Source organism: Halichoerus grypus, chromosome 5 (genome assembly GCF_964656455.1).
Source record: "Halichoerus grypus chromosome 5, mHalGry1.hap1.1, whole genome shotgun sequence".
NCBI lineage: Eukaryota > Metazoa > Chordata > Mammalia > Carnivora > Phocidae > Halichoerus > Halichoerus grypus.
Window position 1 is genome coordinate 44,735,024 of NC_135716.1, and position 9,930 is coordinate 44,744,953.

Here is a 9,930-nt window from a genome sequence, read left to right on the forward strand (position 1 = left end):
GAGATTATCACATTCATTTTGACAGTGGTCAAGCTCTAGCAAGATTTCTATTTTCCTCAAGTGTAACCCTTACTGGTTCCCAATTCGGCTCTTCTTTCCCTCCTGAATAATTATTTGCAATACAAAGGGATCCTTTCCCTTTAAAAAAAGGTCGTTAACATGATTAACATAGATATAAAACTCCCTAGCACATAAAAAATGTAACTCCAGGGGCGCCTGGGTGGCTCAGTTGTTAAGCATTTGGCTCAGGTCATGATCTCAGTGTCCTGGGATCCAGCCCCGCATCAGGCTTCCTGCTCTGCGGGAAGCCTGCTTCTCCCTCTCCCACTCCCCCTGCTTATGTTCCCTCTCTCACTATGTCTCTCTCTGTCAAATAAATAAATAAATAAAATCTTTAAAAAAGAATGTAACTCCATTTACTAAAATTCAAGATATAATCAATCAGGAACCATATTACCAGGTAAAGTAAAGGACCCTGTTCAGAAAGCTAATGGAACTGACCATATTGACATGAGCTTCTGCCACCATAGGCATTCTCAGCACCACAGACAGCCACTGAAAATATCATAAATAGCAAAGGAAACAGAACAGCAAGGAACTGTCACTTGTCAATTAAACGTGTGGTTTCATTACTGACACAATAAAGCAGGATTGTCACAGAGGAGACTGGCTGATTTTTTTTAACACATAAAATGGGAACAATTAATTTGAAATATGTTCCCCTTTGGCTTACCAAGCTGCTGAAGTCTCATAGGAATTTTTAAAACACTTTCCTGATAGAAGCTGGTTCATCAGCATTCGGTTGCTACAGTTACAAAATCACTGCAACAGCAATCCAAATGGTGATGCCTTGACATCCTTTCATTTAGAAAAACTGGAGGAAGATTATTTTTAACTGTCCAGTAACCTTTAAATTTATAAACATGGGGGAGGAAGATTATTAAAACTGTCTAAAATTTTTTCAAGAGTCAGTGTAATGCTAACAATATCTCACAGGAATTAGGATAAATTACTCTTTCCCTAATGGATAGGTTTTAACTGAAAGTTTTCTTTAAAATTAGCTGCAATTTCACTAGGTAATTGTGCAAGGGATATTTCTGTTGACTTTTAAAATGTTTCTGATTTGAAATTATAAAGAATGTTTTGTTTAATAGATTAATATGCTTAATCTTAATTCAGTAATAGAAATCACATTAGCTTTTCTTGTTAATAAATATTTTCTTATTTTTCACAGCTTTCTAATTAACAGCACAAAATCACCGTTTGAAGAATACTGATTCATCTGAAGGAGCTCTGCTTGATTTTGGGGTTTTATATTTTAGTTTTGTTTTTTAATTAGTTCCTACCTTTGGTAACTACTTTCAAATTAGTATCCATTTCTAGTCAAACTTCTCAAGTATCAAAGTGAGCATCTGACAAAGAAGGTAGATTTTGGACAAACATGAACACTTTTCAAATTGGAATAAATCAAGACAAGTCTTTTCTACATTTCCAGTGTTTCAACAAACTCAGAGTTGTAACTATGAGAAATAAAGCAGAGGAACATGCTCACCAACTGGGCTGGCATTTGGGAAGGGACTTATTACCACTGCCAAAGGAGAAAATAGAAAGATCAGATGCAGAGAGGAAATGTCATTGTTGTGTTTTCCCAATAAAGAGCAATATTTTTTGAAGACAGCATCTTTTAGTTGAGATGATGTATAAATATATCTGCAGAAAAACTTTCTAGCCAAACTACATGAGACACCATCTCTAATTTTTTCAGAGATGTAGTTCTTGAAAAATTATAATCAACAGATATAAACAACATGTTTTCTCTGCTAAGCACTGTGGAAAAGACAGAATAAGAAAATGGCATGTTCCCAGACATTCAAGAATCTCTGATCTGATTAAGGCAGAGAAGATTAAAATCTAAAATTTAAAAATAAGAGGGTAAATAATTGAAAACTAAATTGTGTAGTAAAACCTATAATTGTTGATGGAAGAGACATCAGCAAGCATTGAGGATAATCTAAGCAGGCTTCAATAGGGAGGTTAGACTTAAGCTGTCTTAAAAGATAGACATTCATTCATTCATTTCTTCAACATTCATTTACTAAGAACCAACTCTCTACCAAGCACTGTGTTATTTTCTGATTTGATTTTTGCCTTGACTTCATGGCATACACAGTTATTCTGGGAAAGGTAAATATATAAATAAATGATATTAATACATTATTAGGGTGATAATATAAATAAGAGAGGATTGAAGGACAAAGGTCAGGAAAAACTTTCTAAATCTGATGATGCATGAGCTAAGTTTTAAAGACTGAGTGGCCATTTACCAGATATATATTTGTGGGATCATGTAGCCTTATCAGGCCAAAGATACAGAATTAATAGCAAAGACACTTGGAAGGTAGAGAAGATGATGGGACAGCACTACAAATGAAAGCAACATTATTAGTTAAGGCATTGAATAAGGAAATAAACATTGGCGTTTCTAGGACATGCCAGCCTAAGTGGAAGGTATATAGTGGTAAAAGGGAGAAATTAGATTGGATATGTGAATCAGAATCTATATTTTCTAAGTAATAAAAGCCAAGAAGAGGAGCTTTGATTTTTGTAACTTTTAGAGGAACACTTCTAGAGGGTTAGATTTTTTAACAGGCGCCTGATATACTTAGGAATATTAATCTAGCAAGTGTATGAATTAAGAAGCTATACCTAATGTCCACATGTGACTGAAGATGGTATCTGAGTAAAAACATGTTTGTTCACAAGAAATAAGATTTCAATCCAGTTAAGTAAAAGGAGACATTACTATAGATTTGGGGGATAGAGTGTTTGAACTCGAGGGGGAAAATGCAGCAAGCACTGAAATGTCCAGCAAGGAGAGCATGGATTTGGGCAATAGCCATGGGAATTGAAAAGAAAAAAAAAAAAGTAATATTTGAAAGAAACACTAACAGGATTTGGATGAAAAAAAGAATATTTCCATGTTGTTATGAAAAGTTAAAATTTAAGTGATTAAGAAAATGGTAGTTTTTGATGTGGCCAAAGAATTTAGAAGGGATATCTGATTGAGACAGAAATGCAATGTATTCCATTTGAAAAAAATGATAAGTTTGAGGTAATGACAATACACTCATGTGGAATAAAGTTGATAGTTGGAAATGTGGGATTGACTCTGAGGTGACAAATAGAATTGGATATTATGCATTAGAATTAGCTATATAATGGTAAGAGTAAAAGTCATAAAAAAGTACACATGGAAAGGATTTTTTTCTGAAGGAGACTGTAGAAAGGGAAGAAATGAACACCAAGAACTGAGACTTTGGTAATAAGCCGAAAGAAGGAAGATTTGTGACTTACAAATAAATGCCCAGCAAACAAAATTGAGAATGAGTAGTCAAAGGAATAAAAGAAAAATAGTAATAGAATTTTGTCATAAGAGAGAAGAGTGTCAATTTTTCTCTAGCATTTGTTTTTTTTGTTTTGTTTTTTTAAAAAGATTTATTTTGAGAGAGAGAGAAGAGCAGAGGGAGAGAGAAAACCCTCAAGCAGACTCCCAGCTGAGCACAGAGCCCAACATGGGGCTCAATCCCTGGACCCTGAGTTCATGACCTGAGACGAAATCAAAAGTTGGATGCTTAATCGACTGAGCCACCCAGGCCTCCCTCTCTAACATTTGTTTTAATCATCCCAATTGATACTCCAAGGGAGGGTAGTCAATCAGCTAGAATTTTTCCCTTTATTCCATTTTTAATTTTTTTTCTGAAATTAAGAACTTTTTTTTTTCCATTTTAAATGTCAGTTATTTCAAATCCAACATTTCCTAAAATATTTACTAGGGTTTTTTGTGTTTTTTTGTAATAGGAAATTAGTTTGCTCTACACGAATAGCTGGAAAAATAAAATAAACGGTTTTCACTTACACCATTCTTTCCTTCAATAATCCCCTTACCTGAACTAAGACTAAATTTATGAACTTTAGTTTCAAAAGAGATCCATTTCAAAATATTAAGAGTTCATGAAAAGAGGCATGAACAAAAGAAGTCTATTTTCAATAGTGAATGCTATAATAAGAAATTGGCTACAGCTTCCTCCCAGCTAGAAAAAGAGAAGGGAAACTACAGTTAAAAGTTTGCTGCTCTTATTAAAAAAAAAAAAAAAAAAAAATCAATGAAATCTTCCTGAAGTAAAATTTAAATAGGAACAGATATAAGACTACATACTTTACAGATATTCTGGTTTGGGTATAATAAAGAAGTACTGGAAACTTGAACCCATTCTTCTACTAGGCTCCTTTCTTTCAAACATTGCTATTGTGTTTAAACTAAAATGCAGCAAATAATATGACTATTAAATATGAATACTTTATATAGAAGCCTCATGGTTTATTAATTGCTGTAGTGGCTACTTCATACTATTGATTCATACTGATTTGAGATTTAACTAAAACCCCTAAGACTTTTTAAAATCAACAAAGACTATTCAAAATGTGTTTTTAATCTGAATTTGAAACTTTGCACTTTCTTTATGATGTTTTATTTCTTTAATCTCAGCCCACATCTTTCAAATCTTTTTTTTTTAATTTTTATGTCATCAAAGACATATCAGCTATTTTCATAGTTTTCTGGTACTTACAAGTGTAATTACCATGCCACATTTATTCTATCGTTCATCCTAAAATTATTGAGTTTCTTCTGAATGTCAGATACCTCACTAGATGTTAGAGATACAGAGAGAAATAAAGTAGCCTATGCCCACAAGAGTGCCCCAATCTCATAGAAGGGAGAAAAAACATTTTAACATATATTGTGATAAATGCAGTAACAGAGATATGCACAGTGGATTATAGGCACTTCGTTTTACCACAGAGAAATAAATCTATCTAATAGTAATGAATCTACTATGAAAAAGCCAATAGAAATGTCTAAAAAACATTATATGGAGAGTGGCTTTAAAGAGTAGAAATATTTTCCTCTGGATAAGCAGACATGAGAATTATCTTCAAACATTGGAAAAACTGGCAGTTCCTTAATCCATCTTAACATATTTTTTTTACTTATCAATCTAAAAAGAAATAATTGACGGAAAGACCTGGATTCAGACCAGAGAGGAAAGTTCCATCGATGGAAGGAACTGGGGAGGCGGGGCGGGGGGGGGGGGGGAAGCATGTGTGTTGTGTCAAAGAGAAATGTGAAATCTCTGTCACTGCAATTTTCCAAGCAGATAGGAAGACAGTTTTACTTTGGTGAGGGAAACCACCATATACTTTGCTAAATAAGGTCTGATATCTCACTTTGTATGACTATGCGCTTGGCGGGTTATTCTGCATGGTCACACTAGCCCTCCAGCTGAAGAGGCTCTGTGCAAATAGATTTCTGTGAATGGGTCATCATATTCATATTGTCTATGTCATGAATATAAACATGGAAGTAGAAATATTATCTATATATTCTGGAAGTCTTCATGACCCACTTTATTTGTGGCACCATAGTAGCTGCTGCTCCAAGTTCACACAGATATGCTTTGGGCCCTATCTTCCTATGGGCTTATCAAAGGAGAAGTGAATGTGCAAATATCACTAACCTTATTAACATTTATTCGTCTATTTACTTCATGTCTTAGATGTTGTTGAAACATACATCATCTTAAAATAATATATTTCCATTAATATTCTTTTGCATGAGTATTTGTTCTCTGCTAAAATGAGGTAAATGTATTTTTTTAAACCTGAGAAAGGCCTGTGATCTATAAAAAGGGAAAGGTTCCTATGAGATTAAATTTCAATGCTCATAGAACTACATCAAAGCAATTAAAAAGGAGTGAGTTAAATATAGCTTTCCCCTGACAGAGAAGCTGCCCTTAGTAGGACACATTGCTATATTCTGTAACCAAATACACTGCCCCAGTTTACTTTAATTCTAGCTAAATCTGTATATCCTTCAGAGCAATATCCTTGAGAAGCCAAGCTCCGTGGTTTTTAAATCAATGATAACATGAATAGCAATAATGAGGCTTACCAGGAGCAAGCGATTGGGAGATTCGCACACCAGATTCAAAGGGACAATGAACACACATTGACTATATAGGCCACATGAGAAGTAGGCAACACATACTGGGAAACAATGAGATAGGAAATATTGTAAAGGTGCCTTCCATCAGAGACCAACTCTCTTAAGAGTTAACTACAGTGCCAGCACCTTGCATGCCCCATAATTAAACAATAGCATTAAAATGACAGTAAAGTTATTTGTCTTACTATGTGAGTTCCTTAAGAGCAAGGATCTTGTCTTATTCATTTTAATATCCCCTAGGACTTGGCAAACACTGAATGCTCAATGAGTTATTAACAACTAAATAAATGAGTTAATTTGTGGGAGTTGATAGCTCCAGGTTACTACATTCTTCCTTTGATGCATCACTTATCATATGGCCTCCCTCTGCTTTAAAATAACCACCAGAGGTTGCTATTTTATATTTTTTTAACTTGCCATGTCTTTACTATGATGCTTTTTAAAACTATAACACACTGCTACAAATTGCATTTTCCAAAGAAAGCCACAATAATATATTCTTATTACACATGTTCTTCTTACAAGTGACATTGGCATTCTTCCCACTGCGCCAGAGACCCTATGCCCCTTCTCTTGGATCTCTTGGATCTGGATAGACATTTGTAATTGCCGTGATCACTGGATATGGTAGAAGTGATGTTGTATCAGTAAGTCATTAAAATGTTATGTACATCTGCCTTGTTCTATTATGCTTGCTCTTGGAACCCAGCCACCATGCTATAAGAAAGCCAAGCATCCATATGGAAAGGCCAGTTGGAGGTGTTCCAGCCTGCAGCCCTTTGTGTATATTAATTTAAAAAAATCGTCAGTACCAAAAGCTAAAGAATTCATTAAAGTAGTTTCTATGTTGTTATTTGATGCAATAAAACAGTGAGCAAAACTTGATAACTGATAAGTGGCAATTCATGAAAAGACCAGACTACTAATGTTCAACTTTTATGAGTCATAGCAAACAGGAATTTTTAGTCATCTCTCGAAATGCTGCTGAAACCAATGCCTAATGTTACCAATATCACAAGCTTCTGATAGCATTACTTTCTTTTAATACAATTCTGGTGTTTTGGTTCTGTCACTTTTTCTTGCTAGTCTCCCTCATTCTCTCTCCTTTTACAAAGTTAACATCCTCACCAAGATGTGTCCATTTGGCCTCCATCTATTCCAGTCAATACCGTACAAAATGCTCCTTATCTAACATAGCCTATGACAGGATTGATGATTCATGATTTTTTTTCATAAAATAACGACTTTTTTCATACAAGCTCAGTTACTTCATCCCAGCCATCATCAGTTGAACCTTGAGTATTAATGGCATTTCTCCTATGCCTAAGACACTGTAGTAAACACTCTTCAGGAGACAAAGATATATAAATAGTAAACTTTGCTCGACAATTCTCTTTAACATTTTAAAGTCTAAAGCTCAGAAGCCTACACTTTTTCTGAGTCTTCTCAAACCCCTCTCACCTTTGCTGCCTCCACCTTCATCCTAATGTCAGAGTTATATCTTCTTATTAATATTCTTTTATATGAGTTTGTTACTCCCCAAAGGATCATACCCTTGTATCAGATGTACCCTACATCATCGTTGTCTCAATTACTTAATATTTCCACATACAATCTAATGCCTTTCTCTTTAGTCTCATATTTTCCTACATTCTGCTGGACTTTTCTTCTTATACTTAAATTATTTAAATATTTAAAACCTGATTTAGACTTCCATACTTGGCCAACATGGGATAAGCAAACTACTGCTTATCTGGCCCACTGATTGTACCTAAAACTCCTAGTCAAAATATGAATAGCAAAATCTAAGGACTCTGAAAAGATGACTTGGAAAGAGGGATGACAAAATCTGAAGGAGGAATTATAATAGGCATGATTATTCTGGACTTTTTTCCTTTTTAAAAATATCTTGGCTTTAACCCAAGAGAAATCTTACCTGCAAACGTATACAACAGGTATGGGAAGCAGAAAGGAATCTTGTCCTTCTCGACTTCGAAAACTAGCACCAGTGTTCCGGAAAGTGTGTATGTTTGGGTTTTTATTTTGTTTTTTTCTTTCCTTTTTTTTTTTGTCTCCCAGTCCTGCCTGTAAGGGTGCCTCAGTCACAGAACTGCATTGCAGCAGTGAAAGCAATAGCATAGATACTTAAAACTAGTTTTCTGGCCAAAGGAAATAGGAGAGGTAGGCCCTGTGGACCCCTGAATATGAAGCAATACCTAATCTTTTCCTCGCTTTTCTCTTAACTTTAGCCCAAAGTCAGCCCCAGTGATGCAGAACTGTGTGGCAACATGGACATATGAAACTCTAGGAGAAATTCTCTCTTTCTACCCAGGTGACCGAGAAAAGGGGTAAATTTACACCTGCATTTATCTGTTCAATCTGGAGACACGTATCCTTTATAAACTTTGAAAAAGATTTAATGTTCTTTCAAAATTTTCTCCCTTCACTTTTCTGTGCTTACTTTCTGAAACTCTTTTTAACTAGATTTTAAGCTTCCTGGCTTGGTCTTCTACGTCTGCAACATTTTTGCATATATTTTCCAACGATGTGCATTTTTTTCAACTTTTTAGGAGATTTTTTTAACTTTCCCCCCAACACTTAAATTACATTTTCTTTTCCTTTCAACCATATTTTACTTTCGTAAGTGTTCTTTTTATGTTTTCTAATAGTTTTGTTTTTGGTTTTGTTTAGTACCCTGTTCTTACATCATCAATGCAATCTTTTAAAATCTCTAGAATATGAATTAGTATTCTATTATTGGATATTTTCTTTTAATTTTTAGAAAGTTTTTTCCAGGGTGCCTGGTGGCTCAGTCAGTTAAGCATCTGCCTTTGACTCAGGTCATGATTTCCAGGTCCTGGGATGGAGCCCTGCATCCGGCTTCCTGCTCAGCAGGGAGTCTGCTTCTCTCTCTCTCTCTCCCCCTCTGCCCCTCCCCACTGCTCGTTCTCTCTCTCAAATAAATAAAATCTTAAAAAAAAGAACGTTTCTGTTTCCTGAATTTTCTGTTTCCTCTGTGCCCGTTTTTTTCTCTCTCTCTCATCTGTATTTGCTCTGTGACATATTATATATATACACACGGGTATGTATATGTGTGTGTGTGTGTATATATATATATATATATACACAAAGACTAATATATATACACACATATATGTATATGTGTGTGTGTATATATATATATATGTATATATATATATATACAAAGACTAATATATATATATATATATATATATATATAGTCCCTGTCCCTGTTCCTAACAAAGAACTTCTAAAACACTTGGAATTTCCTAGGTGATAGAAGTGATAGGAGTGTCTTTTATTATTGAAAGGAAGTCTCTTTCAAACATACCTGAGTTTATGCTAATGAGGTGACTCTTGGTGGGTTTCTAGATAGCTTCAGGATGGGGGCTAGTTGCTAAAGGAAACTGCCATGTGATTAGAAGGTTGGAGCTTTCATCACCAACCTCAACAACTACTAGAGGAGGGAGAGGCTAAAGATGAAGTTCAATCACCAATGGCCAGTAATTTAATCAATCTTTTCTATGTAATTGAATGTCCATAAAAACCCCTAAACAGCAGGGTTTACAGAGCTTCCCAGTTGGGAATCACATCCACATGCCAGTAGGGTGGCCCACTCCATTGCCACAGGGACAAAACCTCTTATACTTGGGACTCTTCTGGAACTCCTTCCAGTACCTATCTACCTCTTAATCTGACCTTTCATTTGGATCCTTTATAATAAACCAGTAAGAGTAAGTGCTGTTTTCTGGAATTTCAGAAAACAGCCAATTATATGTTCTAGCCAATTATCAAACATGGAGGGAAGGCTTATAGGAAACTCTCAACTTTGTAGCTAAGTCAGA